This window comes from Bos taurus, chromosome 20, assembly GCF_002263795.3.
Source record: "Bos taurus isolate L1 Dominette 01449 registration number 42190680 breed Hereford chromosome 20, ARS-UCD2.0, whole genome shotgun sequence".
NCBI classification, from domain to species: Eukaryota; Metazoa; Chordata; class Mammalia; order Artiodactyla; family Bovidae; genus Bos; species Bos taurus.
In genome coordinates this window covers 37,359,386-37,372,621 of record NC_037347.1, presented here as the reverse complement: position 1 = coordinate 37,372,621, position 13,236 = coordinate 37,359,386, and the positions used below count along the sequence as shown (strand labels likewise).

The following is a 13,236-nucleotide window of genomic DNA, read 5'->3' as shown; positions in this document are numbered from 1 at the left end:
TTGCTTGACAGCATAATTGAGTAGTAACCAAAGTAGCCATATGTGGTCCTTTAAGCCTCAGAAACACAGCATCTTTTGAATCATTGTGCCGGGCGGCATATATTTTGTGCCCGATATGTACTTGCTGAATGAATTTCTACAGCAGTGCTGGATTTGGACTAAGCCAACCAAATTTTCACATACTTTAACTTAGTGAAAATAGCATGATTTTTCAAGAAAGGGTACAGAATGGATGAAGAATGCAGTTTGATTCAGGAAGAGAGGAAAGCAATATGAATATACTCACATAATCCGATGGATCACATAATGTAGTGTCCCCGAGCAAGCCCATTTATCTAAAAACATGTAACTATCACTAGTTTGTGGGCTTCGGGTGCTTGTAGGGGGCTTTCAATGTCTAGAAGTAGTGCCGTTTTCTAGAACTTTGTAATAAACTTGCTCTTTGCCCCCAGGTTTTCTTTTGTTTTCACACACCTTTCATAAAAGTTCTCTGTAGCATATAAGTATATATACACGTAAGAAATAGAGTTCAGAAACGGGTGTATGTGTGGGGTGAGGTCAAGGCCCTTATAATCATCGTTCATTCATTAACCAGCTATTAAGCAAATACTGTGTCAGGCAGTCTTTTCTACACAAAACACCAGTTTGGGGCGGGCCGGGGAGGAGAACCTCGCCCTCCCGGGGCTTACATTAATTATTCTATCGGTACAAACAGATGAGATAAACAAGCATGATAAGTAGAATGCCTGCGGGACAAAAATGACGAGGGAATCGGGAACGTCCAGTTTAAAGAGAAGCCACAGAGCCCGAGGAGACAGCCGAGCAAAACCCTGAAAGTAAGAGAGAAACTCTGTGGCACTCGGGGAAGGAGCCAGGCAGAAGGCGGAGCAGACACCCTGCTGGCTCCGCGACCGAGGCGGCTCCCCGCGCCCCACCGCGCGCACCGCCTTCAGGCCGTGGTCAAGGCTTCGGCTCTTACTCCCGGCTAAGCAAATGCCGGCTCGAGAGACGTGTAAGATCTGATTTAGTCCTTGTAGCGATCTCTGAGGCAAAAGGAATGGCCCGCGGGCAAATTTGCCTGTTTAACTTTCAGCGTACTACTGGTACACAGACAAATACAGTTCACATACAACTTAAGTAAACTCATGATAATATAACACAAATTTCGTCCCATTTGAATAAAATCCGCTTACCTAGGCACTTTTACCCGAAGAATAGCACCCTCTAAATTTACAGAAGTAAACTTAATAGTGAACTGTATGACAAAGTTATTTCAGGTGTTTCAGTAAGAGACTACAGAAGGCTCGGTACTGTACACAAAATCGCATCTGTACTCCAGCCTTGGTCAGGACCTCTGTTTCGAGCGTAAAGAGGAAAACGATGTCTGAAATCGGCGGGCCCCAGGCCCGCAGTCCGCCGGCTCTCCCCGCGCGCTCGGCTCCACCCACACCTAGAATGGGGCGCGCTCCGGGCCCACCGCGGGCCGGCTCCTCGCTCGAACAGCGTCGCCTACAGGCCTTTATCCCGACTGCGAGGCAAGAGCCAAAACCACCGCCAACAAAAAGCTAGCCCAGAAAAGACCGCATATTTCCAGAAATAAATGCATTACAAACACGATTCCAATTCAATCCAGCTGAGAATCTTCGCCTCCTCCAAGGGCTGCGTCCTTACTCCGCAGAAATAATGCAGAGACGGGCGTAAAGTCCGGCCTCTCAAAAAGAGAGAAGAGTGTACAATACGATACATCCATCCACCCGGCTGCAGGGACACCATTTAAAAAATGCTCGGTCGCCGTCGGATCGCGGGCGTCCTCTACGTGGCCGCCCCGAGCTCGGCTCCCGAGAGCTAATGACGAGCAGCTGGGGCGGCGTGCGTGGCCTGCGAGCCGGTCCGGGCCTGAGCGCCCCCCACGCACACGACCACCACCGAGGCTCAGGGCCCGCTCCGGCCGGCCTCCAGGAAAATAAAGACCGAGAAGACCCGGCCCGCCCGTGCCACAGCGAGAACGCCGCTCCGTAGGATCGACACTAAAAGGCAGCGTCCACAGCCGCCCCGACGAGAAGGGCGCGGAGGAGAGGCCCCCGCCGCCTCGCTGCCGGGCGCCTCCGGGCCCCAGGTGCGGTGCGGAGCTGAGCGGCGCGGGCTGTGCAGTGCGGCGCGGCCGAAGACGCGAGCCCAAGTGGCGGCGGCGGCGCGGCGGTGGCGGAAGTGGAGTGGGGAAGAGGGGGTGGTTGTTAGTGTTTGGCGCCGGCGGAGGGAGTCATTCCTGCAGCTGCACTTCCGGTCGGCATTTTGTTCTGAGAGGGAGAGACGGAACGAGAGAGAGACACACACAGGGCTCCTTCCCCCCCCGCCCTCCCCCCCCTCCCTCCGTCGGTACCGACTCACCCGACACCACCAAGCCGCAGGGAGGGACGCCCCCGCCGACTGGAGGATTGGTTCCCGGGCCGGCGGCGATGCCCCCCCGGTAGCTCGGGCCCCTGGTCGGGTGTTTGTGAGTGTTTCTATGTGGGAGAAGGAGGAGGAGGAGGAAGAAGAAGCAGCGATTTGTCTTCTCGGCTGGTCTCCCCCCGGCTCTACATGTTCCCCGCACTGAGGAGACGGAAGAGGAGCCGTAGCCACCCCCCCTCCCGGCCCGGATTATAGTCTCTCGCCACAGCGGCCTCGGCCTCCCCTTGGATTCAGACGCCGATTCGCCCAGGTAAATTCCTGCTCTTTATTTCGGCGGCGGCGGCGGCGGCGGCGCCAGGTCCTCAGCGTCTCTCCTCCTCGCTCCCCTCCCCGCCGTTTCCTTAGCGGCCCCAGGTCTCCTCCACGGGCGAGTCTAGAGTTCGCTCCTCTCTGGTGGCAGCCGCCCTGGGTGGCGGTGGTTTTGTACCCTCTCCCGGCCGGCTCCGGTGGCGGGGACTGGGCTCCTGCCGGGCGGCCGGGGAGGCGTAGGCCCGGCGGAGAGTGCAGGCCGCGGGCCAGCGGAATCTACTTGAGCTCGGGGATTAGGAGAGCTCCGGGCTGAGCGGAGCTACCGCTGGTCGGTGACAGGCCTCGCCCGGGAGAAGAGCTGTAGCTAGTGAGGAGGCGGAAACAATACAACTAACAGCAAATGTGCCCTGACCGTCCCCATATTTACAACTTTCCTGGTCCGGGAGTGGGGAACGTCCCAGTGAAACAAACAACCCCCCTTCTTCCCCCTGTGACCCCATGAAGGGAGGAAGTAGTTTCAGTTAGTGAGACAAATGTAAATACTCAGACACGGATCCAGTGGTAATTCTTTTCCCGTGTAAAACTTGTTTGGACGTTGGAAAGTTAATAAAGACTCATTTTCTTTTTAAGGAGAATTAAATCGTCCACATGAATATTTAATAGAGAAAACCATAGTATAGTAGACACTGCATATGACCCCCCCACCCACGCAAAGCGCTTTTATGTTGTTGTTTGACAGTGTGTTGCACATGGACTTTTTATTCAGAGACAAGTATAAAGTACTTGACAGGTTTACCCTGCCACTTTATATTTGTGTGCGTTATATAAGGACAGTTTTAAATGATTGTACGTGAAACACTCAGGTACTTCCTGATCTAAACGTGTAGAAGCTTAAAAAGGTTTTTAAGTGTTCTGAGAATTGCGGTGAGATACAAGTACATCCAATTTTCTTTAAAAGGACAGAAATGAAGTTATGCTTAAAATCCCTGGGAGGTTAAAAAAAAAATGTGGAAGGTGCCATCCTTTCATGTCAGGGCAGATCTTCTTGAGGTCCCAGGATTGTCATTGGCTGTTTGTGCCCATGATGTTTGACTGTGTAATGAGAGAGGTGTCATTTTAATAGGTCAAATGTATCTGTAAATGCTGGAGAAAAATATCAATTTTATCTTAAATTCTAGCTCACAAGTAAGTTAAGTGCTTGGAGCTTGTTTGTGGAGGCGTTGATAATGTAAGTTGGTATAAGGGAAAAGCCAGTTTAAAAGTCCTCAGCCATACAAGTTGCATAGAAAAATAATTGTTCCTGGGTTAGACTGTTTTGATACTTTGTCTCTTATTCACTGAAGGAAAACTTTCATTGGTTAAAATGAAGCAACACTGATCAACAAAGTCCCTTGTTTTATTAGTGAGTGTTACGTTGGTTCAAATTTTTTGCATCTCATTAAATTATGTCATCGTAGAATAAGTAACTTTTCTGAAGGTGATTTTTGAGTTTAGCCTTATGCTTAAAGTAAATTGTTCCACATTTCCTGCAAACGTATGGATAAATGTTAGAAAGAGTGAAGTTAATATAGCTGTCACGTACTAGGCATGTTTTTAATGCTATAAATCCGTGTAGTAGTCAGTAGCGTGTCCGTGATTTGTATTGGTCAGGGAGCAGTTTGAATTTTAAAAAGCCTGAAGCTCCTGCTGAGCCCCAATCCCGGCCTCCCTCCCTCCCACTAATCTCCCATTCCTGTCTTTGTGCTGCCTGCTCCTGTTAGACACTGTTTGCTACAGGGCCTCAGGCCTACACTGGGTGGGGGGCACGCGAATGGGGACTGGGGAAGGGTTTCGGGGGGAGAGGAGAATACGGAAGGTAGGAACAGTTCGTTTCTTAAGCGGAGGATTTGAGGGTGAGGGGGCGGGGTAAGGGCTTCAATATTAATGTTGAAAAAGGCCCTGATAAGAACCTGTGATTGTCTTTACAACTTTATTTAAATAAAATACAGAGATGTATGTCAAGGGATGAACATCCTTCAATTAAATGTAATGGAAAGTGGAGTTCTGCTTGCTTAGTTTTCATCAACAGGAAAAACTTATCTTTCGCGTTTTATAGTTATAAAGGGAGCTTTCTTACACGTTTGAATCAGTATGTCATACTGATTTTTTTGTTGTTACCTTGGCATTATAGTGAATTAGTTCTTATTAGACCTTATTTTCCTAATTCTACATATTTGGTAATAAGTAAGTAATACAGGTTGTATGATACCTTTCATTCAGATAGCATAAATACTTCTTTTAAGTAGGTTGAAAATATTTTGTTTGGTCCAAACCAGTTAAATAGGTTATTTTTAAAGGAGAAGATATTGCGAAACTTTAGTAAAACCTAAACTTGAACTTTACATTCTTGATAACTTAGTTGGAAAGAATAATTTGTTTCCCTAGAGATTATGAATAGTCTGCTGTACTCTCCTGTATTGGTTGGAATACTCACCAGGGCTAATCTTGTATTTCTTTCTTTTTTTTTTTTAATTCAGCAGAAGGAAACAGCTCTAAGTATTCCACAGATCTTACAGTGCTAGTTATATTATTTGGGTAAATACTTTATGGTATACCTAGAGGAAATTTCAGCAGTATGGTTTATTGTTTCTTTTGAGTCTGCAAAGTTACTAGTAACTTACAATAATTACTTGAAAAGAAAATAGTTTTGAAGTATATCATGAAAGTCTAGTAAATCAAGTTAAAGTTGAATAGTAAATAATTACTTCTAGTATTTTGAGATGAGTGTATCGGATGTTTCCTTTTGAAAGCCATTCAACAAATTTGTTTACTATAGTTGTTCGAAAGCTTTTTGAACCTGTGCTAGGGATCATTATAATACTGTCCACCTTTAAGAAGAAAAGACTTGTATTTGAAGAAATTTCAGTTTCTCTTTGAGGATGAAAAGTGCGAGTTTTCAGTATGGTAGTAAACTTAGTTTTGGTTTTCTGCATAATGATCATTATTGAATCTCAAAAATAATATGAGCAAAGCTGTACCAATTCAGATGTGAAGCTTTCTTTCTTTGGAGCCAGGCTACCCAACTTAAACATGTATTTTCTAAGACTTCCTGAACTAATTACATATTTAATTTTTTGGTAACCAGTTCACCATCAAACTGCTGTCTAAACATTTGAACACATCTGTGTTATATTTTGGTATGCTCTATGGTAGTATTTTTACTCTCCCAAAATAAGATGTAAACATTAATAATAAAAAGTAGATAAAAACTAAAGAATTTGAGTTTTACACAGTTTCATTTAAATTTCCCCACTCCATTGCTTATCAGGAAAAGCATACTTTGTAAGTAATTCTGAAATTTTTAAGATGATGTAAGATTTCAGTTTTATATAAAGTGATTGAGAAGACTGAGTTAAATAAAAATTCTTTTCATACATGTGTAACTTCAGTTCTGTTTATCATGTTTATTTGCTATAAAATGAATAGGAAATTACTGACTAGTAACTAAGTGGTTAGTTGACATGTTTAATATCCTGAGATACTAAGTTGGCTTTGGTGGTAATGTATGGTCTCATATAGCTTTAAAAAATCATTTTAAAATATACTTTTAGAAGGAAGTTCTTTTCCTATTTTTAGCAGTTGTCAGTAATTATTCTTTGTATTTTTAAATTAGTTCTTTTTCAAGGTGACCTGAGTTCATTCATAAATATTCTCATTCCTCTGCAAGATGAATGACCAGTGTGGTTTCAACTTTTTGATGAAAAAACTCAGAGGCCACGTGATTTGTGTAGATTCACTTAGTGACTCAGTGGGAGATTAGGGTATTCTCTGACTCTTAATAGTTTCTTATTAGATTATGTTGCTTTAAGTAACGTGTGAGCTTTGGTCATGAAGCTAGGTATTGCTCAGTGCTGACACTGATACCATCTGTGAATTTTTTTTTTTTTTTTTTCCCAATTATCTGAGTCCAAGGTGCTTTTCTCATCTCCATAGAGAGATATGATACCTGTCTTTTGGTTGTATTTTCCTGGTACGAAAATAGTACTTTTCTGTTAGGTATCTTCCCTTTGTGTATATATGTTTGCTGTTTGAGTGGTTGAGTTTATTTACATATGTCTCTCTTCAGGAGTGTAAGTGAATTGACTATATTTGTAGTGAATAATGACTCCTTTAAGTTCTGTTTTTATTCAATTTTTTAATGACTAGAGTGGAATATTAGCATTTTTAGTTGATTTAAAAGCAATTTTAAGCATCAAATCTGGAGTCAATTTTAATGAATTGAGTTTTGTCAGATTGCATTATATTTTAAGGCAGGTTCCTTTCTATTCCCAAAGTGATTTACTAGGAGAGATCATTTGTTGATACAGAATTGCCCACTGGATAAGATTTTGAGGGCTTTTTATTTGCCAGGAATTGTGTTACACGTGGGTGATCCCACTCTAATTCTTCTAACAAGCTCGTGAAATAGAAACAGTTATCACCCACCATTTACAGATGAAGAAACTGAGGCTGGAAATGTCAGAAAATTGTCTGTTGTCTTATAATTACTCTAATTGGCCTGATTTATATTGTTTTTAAGGATTTAGGATTCCACATTTCTAGTTTTAGTAAATTCTTAATATTATTCTTTAGTTCCTCAGTTAATTCAATACTTTAAAGTCATGTAGTCAAGGAAATTATATTCTGTAGGCAAAGAACTAAAATAAAATCAGACTGTATATGCTATATACATTAATAGTAATTTCAATAATTTTGAAATCAACAAATCTTTACTGCCTTATATTTTCATTTTGAGTTTGTTAATGTCTGAATTTTTTACTTTTAAGTTTTTTATATTGAATTGAAATTGTCAAAGCATCTTTCTAGAAAGAGAAAATTGAGCTGTAGAGTGCATTTATTCATAGAAATATATATGAGCAATTGTATCACAGTATATGAATCTATAAATAAGTATGACTCGTACTATTAAAAAATTCTAGTATTTGTCTAGCCAAAGAATGTGGATCCTTTTGAAGTTCTCAACTTGGGAAGTTGTGCACTCACTCCAGAGCTTTTGTCATTACATACAGTTTTAGGAGGATTCCTTTAGTAAATAACTTTATAGACTTTGAAGTAGTCTTTTTCTTGTCTTTAATGGCAAATATTTATCTTCAGGGGTGAATTTGAGTTTTAGAAATAGTAAAAAAAGTAATTTAGAACTTCATGTAGGAAAACGAAGATTTAAGATCTTTTTTTGTTTCAGGCACTGTGTCAGTGCCTTACATTTGTCATATGTATTATTACTGAGTGAATCCCATGTGCCAACGACTGTGCCAGGCACTGTATATGGATTTTCTCAATTCTTTAAGGTACAGTATGAGTTTGGTTATATTTATTACCCTAAGATATATGAGAAAACTGAGGTACAGAATGATTAAGTGACTAAGGTCACACAGCTGACAAGTGGCAGAAAGTGGGGAAAGGACTCAAGTTGATGCTTTACCCATTAGCCTTAACCACTACACTGTTTATCATGATTTTTTGAACCTCCCAACTATCCAATGAGGTTAGTGATAATGTTCTCATTTTACAAACAAGGAAGTTGAAGCTCATCATGTTTAATAATTTGTCCAAGGTGGCAAATCTAACAGGTATTAAAGATAGGATCCCACTCAGATGTGTCTTGATTCTAAAACATCTGTTCATTCCATTCTACCATGCTGCCTTTTCAAGATTTATAATACTTCTTTTTGTCTGTTATTTCTTGATAAAAAAGGTAGGCTTGGTTATGAAGTAGTGAAACTTGTTTTTCTTGTGTAGCTTATAAAGAGATCCTGAAGATAATTAGAAAAGAGGAATTCTAAAATTTTTTGGTCAGTTATAGCTGATTCATTACTTGATAAAGTTTTTAAAACATACCATATAAAATATGCAAGATGTTTCCATGTATAAATATGTATTTAAATAGAATATTGATGTTTAAATATAATGCATGCTATACTTTTTGAAAATGTAGAAAAGCCACATTTATTTTTTGTGGAAAAGCCACAATATTTATTTTTACAGTATTGTGATTCTTGAATTATTTCTTATCAAAATGTTAAGCATTAAAAAGTGTTCTCAAGAATACATTAAATTTTCAACATAATTGATGTAGGTTTTTTTTTTGACATCTTACATATGCACAGCATGTCATTTAACATAATATACCAGACTCTTAAAATTTTTTTTTGTATGTATTTACCTTTTGGCAGAAAGGAAAAACTTTTTCAGGATGCAAAAACATGGAATTGGTAACATTTATTTGTTAAAGTACTTTGGTATACTTTTACCTCTCCTGAGAAATTTGGAAGCATTGACATAATTTTGAAATAAGTGGATTCCTTTTTGTTAGAGTGAGCTTATTTGGGTCATCTGTACTTCTCAGTTCTTTAGTCTTGTGCCAGTGAAATGCATATGTACTTTATGAGTACTGTTTTTTTTAAATAGTCATTGGTTCTAGATACCTCAAAAACTAGCAGTGCTTGAAACACTAATGGAATTATTAAAACTCAAACTAGAGTTTACTCTAAAAATACCAATTTTATAATGATGTGTTTAATTTTTTGGTTAACTAACATGGTCTTGAAATTAATCCTAGTAAAGAAATACATCACTGAGTTTTCTCAACATTGCTATTTGACAACTCTTTCAAGATTTTATTTTTTTCTTTTGTTTTTTGTTTTGCTTAGTTTTCCCCTATATTTGTTATGTTTTATTTTTTTAATTGAAGTATAGTTGATTTACAATATTGTTAATTTTACATATATAGCATATTGATTTTCAGTATTTTTGCAGATTATATTCCATTGTGGGTTATTATAAGATATAATTCCTGGGTGTAATTCCCTGTGCTATCTCATAGACCTTGTTGCTTATCTATTTTAACCCTTTCAGGAGTTTAAAATCTACTTTTCGTTTTCTTTGTGTGATAGGATTATGGGTTGCCAGTTTCTGTCTAAAGAAATTGATGATCTGAGTGTAGTCTATATGTAATTTAGTTTTTCTTTGGTAATGATCAAATTGAAATGTTACCTGGGTATATAATGGGCCTAACTCCCATTAAAAAAAATACTATTCTTAAAAAAAAAAAATTGATGCACATAACATGATGCTTTTTCCTAGGGTTCTGCCTATGTCTTAGAAAATTCTTAAGGTGGAAAGTTGAAATGTAATGGCCTAAATGCTACTTTTACCATTTTTTCCCTTTGAAAAAAGGATTAAAAATCCAACATTTATGCCATAACCTACTGCAAGTTACTTCAGGTTATCCTGTAAGACATATATGACATATGCTTTTTATTTAAATCTATTAATATTCTCTTTCCCTCTGCTGTGTATATCTTTCTCTTTCTGTCAGTGTCTATTTAATCTGTGTCTCCTCCTAAGCAAATTTTTACATAGCTTGGTGAATATAGTTGGTATTATTAATGTTTATGAAACCTGCTGCTGCTGCTGCGCTGCTGCTAAGTCGCTTCAGTCGTGTCTGACTCTCTGCAACCCCATAGACGGCAGCCCACCAGGCTCCCCCGTCCCTGGGATTCTCCAGGCAAGAACACTGGAGTGGGTTGCCATTTCAGTTTAAAAGGCCTCAGATTCAGATATCTTCGTAAGTTCAGAATATTGCTGGTGAAAAAGCATTTTGATACTAACTGGAAAATGTATATTTGTGTTAGCATTCTTACTTCATTCTAGAGATATGGTACTTCTCAAAACATCAGCTCAGTGACCAGAAGTTTTTTTTTAAGGAGAAAGCAAACTTTTTGTGAAAGTTTCCTTGGTCATTTAATTTAATAGCATCTGTCAGTTTATTACTTATATTTCTTGATAAAATAATTTGTTCCTATGTCTTCAGTCATACTAAACCATCAGCTCTATGCAAGCAAGAAGACTATTATTTCCATCTTTATGCCTGTAACACCATCACAGTGCTTGTCCTGTGTTGTAGGTATTCATTACATTTTGTTGAATCAATTAATTAGAATTAAACTGTATGATAGTGTTTACATACATCCCAATCAATCCGTATGAAACATATATAAAGGAAAACCTAAAAGTTCTTTTTTTGGCTGTTAGGATTGTAAAACATAGGAAAGGGCTTTTGTTTTGCTCCCCTGGGTAGCAGAATTGCAAGTAAGATAACTGCGATTTATTGTAAGAGGGAAAGTATCTAAATACCTTGTTTCAAGCTTAAGATTGGTTTATTGTAGTTTTTATTTCCTTTGCTAATTTAAATATTATATCTAATAACAATATAGATAAGTCAACTGTAATTAGAACAGAGCATTAAAAATGTTATTTAAATGAAATAATGATATGGTGACTTAATTTTTTTTAAGTAAGACATGTTGTTCAGTTGCCAAGTTGTGTCCTACTCTTTGCGACCTCTGTCCTCCACTATCTCCTGGAATTTGCTCAAATTCATGTCCATTGAGTCGGTGATGCTATCAAACCATCTCATCCTCTGTCTCAGTTAGGCTTATTCAGGTATCAGTCAGTTCAGTTGAGGTCAGTCGCTCAGTCGTGTCTGACTCTTTGTGACCCCATGAATCGCAGCACACCAGGCCTCCCTGTCCATCACCAACTCCCGGGGTTCACTCAGACTCACGTCCACCGAGTCAGTGATGCCCTCCAACCATCTCATCCTCTGTTGTCCCCTTCTCCTCCTGCCCCCAGTCCCTCCCAGCATCAGAGTCTTTTCCAATGAATCAACTCTTCGCATGAGGTGGCCAAAGTACTGGAGTTTCAGCTTCAGCATTTACACAATAAAATTCACTATTGCTGCTGTACAGTTTGAGTTTTGAGAAACATTATCTTGCAACTACTACCTTTAGTAGAGACATAATATTTTCATCACCTCTAGCAGTTCCCTTATATCTTTTTGTGATCAATATCTCACCCCTACTCTAATTCCTGGCAGCCAGATCTAAATTCCTGTTCCTATAGTTATATATTCTCTAGACTGTCACATAAGCGGAATCATACACATGTAGGCTTCTGTGTCTGGTTTCTTTCTCTTAGCATAAAGCTTTTGAGATCCATCCATGTTGTTGCATGTATTAATAGTTCGTTGGTAACTGAGTTTTGAAATTGAATTTAATGTACTCTACAACTTTGGTACTACCTTGTTGAAAAATACTTCGAACAGTTTTAGATATTTGTCTCAGATCTTGCAGCTGCTTTGTTATTGGACACAATCTTACTTTCCCATATTTACCCCTCAGATGGTATAGAATCTGCCTGCAGTGCAGGAGACCTAGGTTCAATCCGTGGGTCAGGAAGATCCCTCAAGGAATCTTCTGCTCAAGGAAGCAGATGGCTACCAACTCCAGTAATCTTGCCTGGAGAAGTCCATGGACACAGGAACCTGGCGGGCTGCAGTTCATGGGGTCACGGACACAACTGAATGACTAACACTTTCACCCCTCAACACCAGAAATGTTGTGATTTACATTACTCTTGAGTGGCATTTATTTGTACTAGTTAATTCTCTTAGGTTAGATGCTCTACCAAGTAGGTAAAATAGACCTTGGCCTCTTTTTCATCATAATTAAAATAGGTAACTTCATGTATTTTAAACATAGCAGCACATAGCAACTGAAACAGTGGTGAGTTTACAGCCAGAAATTGAGTTTACATTTTGTTGGTTTCAGGTTTGTTGTTTAAACTAAAAATAGAGCATAGGTTATAGTGAAGAACGAGTCATTGCTTCTCTTCTAATGCTTAAAGTAGTGCTATTTACTGGAAGTTGGAGCAGATAATGGGAAAAGAAGGGTCATTTTATTTGACCACCTGTTTTGTTCCCCCTCACCCCTCACTTTTTGAAACAGCGTTCTCTCTTGGGTTCAGGGATATCATTCTCTCATTTGTAGATCTTTTTGCTAACTCTTCCATCTCTGCCCACTCCTTAAATATTGGTGTCCCCAGGGTGGTTGTTCAGCCTTCATTCTGTTCTCTCTTCCTATTGATTTAATCTATTTATTAAACTTTTTTACATGCTGATAACTCACAAATCTATCTGTAGAATAGAATTCTCTTCTGAGACAGATCCAGCTGTCTTACTTAGCTGTCTTACTTATCATTGTCCTGATGTCCCATACAAACTATAAATTCAGAAGTAGTATAGAAATCTGAACTCATTTGTCAGTTCTTCCCTACCCTTACCCCCTCCCACTCAAAAAGAAAAAGTGTTCTTAGAACTATGTGAAGTAGGTTAATGTTCCCATCATTAACTCAAGTTGCCTAAACTAGAAACTTGGTGATAGTACTTGATCCTTTAAATGAGTTGTTTACCATGTTCTGACATGGTATCTGAATATCACTTGAATCCATCCCTCCTTTACTATTTGATTCTGAGAGTGGGCATGTGCATACACCTAGTTGGGTGAAATAACATAGCATTTTAAGAAAGATTTAGAGGTAATTGCAAAATATATATTTAGTGTTAGGATACTTTTTGTTCATATGTTTGGGCTCTGATACTTAAAATTAAGGTATCATTTTCAGTAACATTCATGTTTTATAGCTTAAATGTGAATG

The 13,236-nt window shown here is 39.4% G+C and overlaps 1 protein-coding gene across 3 annotated transcripts in view; it reads left to right on the top strand.

The window, feature by feature from the left end:
• The first annotated feature begins 2,279 nt into the window (after positions 1-2,279).
• The window catches only part of NIPBL (NIPBL cohesin loading factor), a 205,463-nt gene continuing 194,506 nt past the window's right edge, over positions 2,280-13,236 (top strand). For 2 of the 3 annotated variants that reach the window (XM_015459095.3, XM_005221614.4), the window contains exon 1: positions 2,367-2,701. The gene's annotated coding sequence lies outside the window, so the exon portion shown is untranslated. Of the gene's footprint in view, positions 2,702-13,236 lie in introns of all 3 variants that reach the window. The other variant, NM_001206584.2, reaches the window with a different exon arrangement.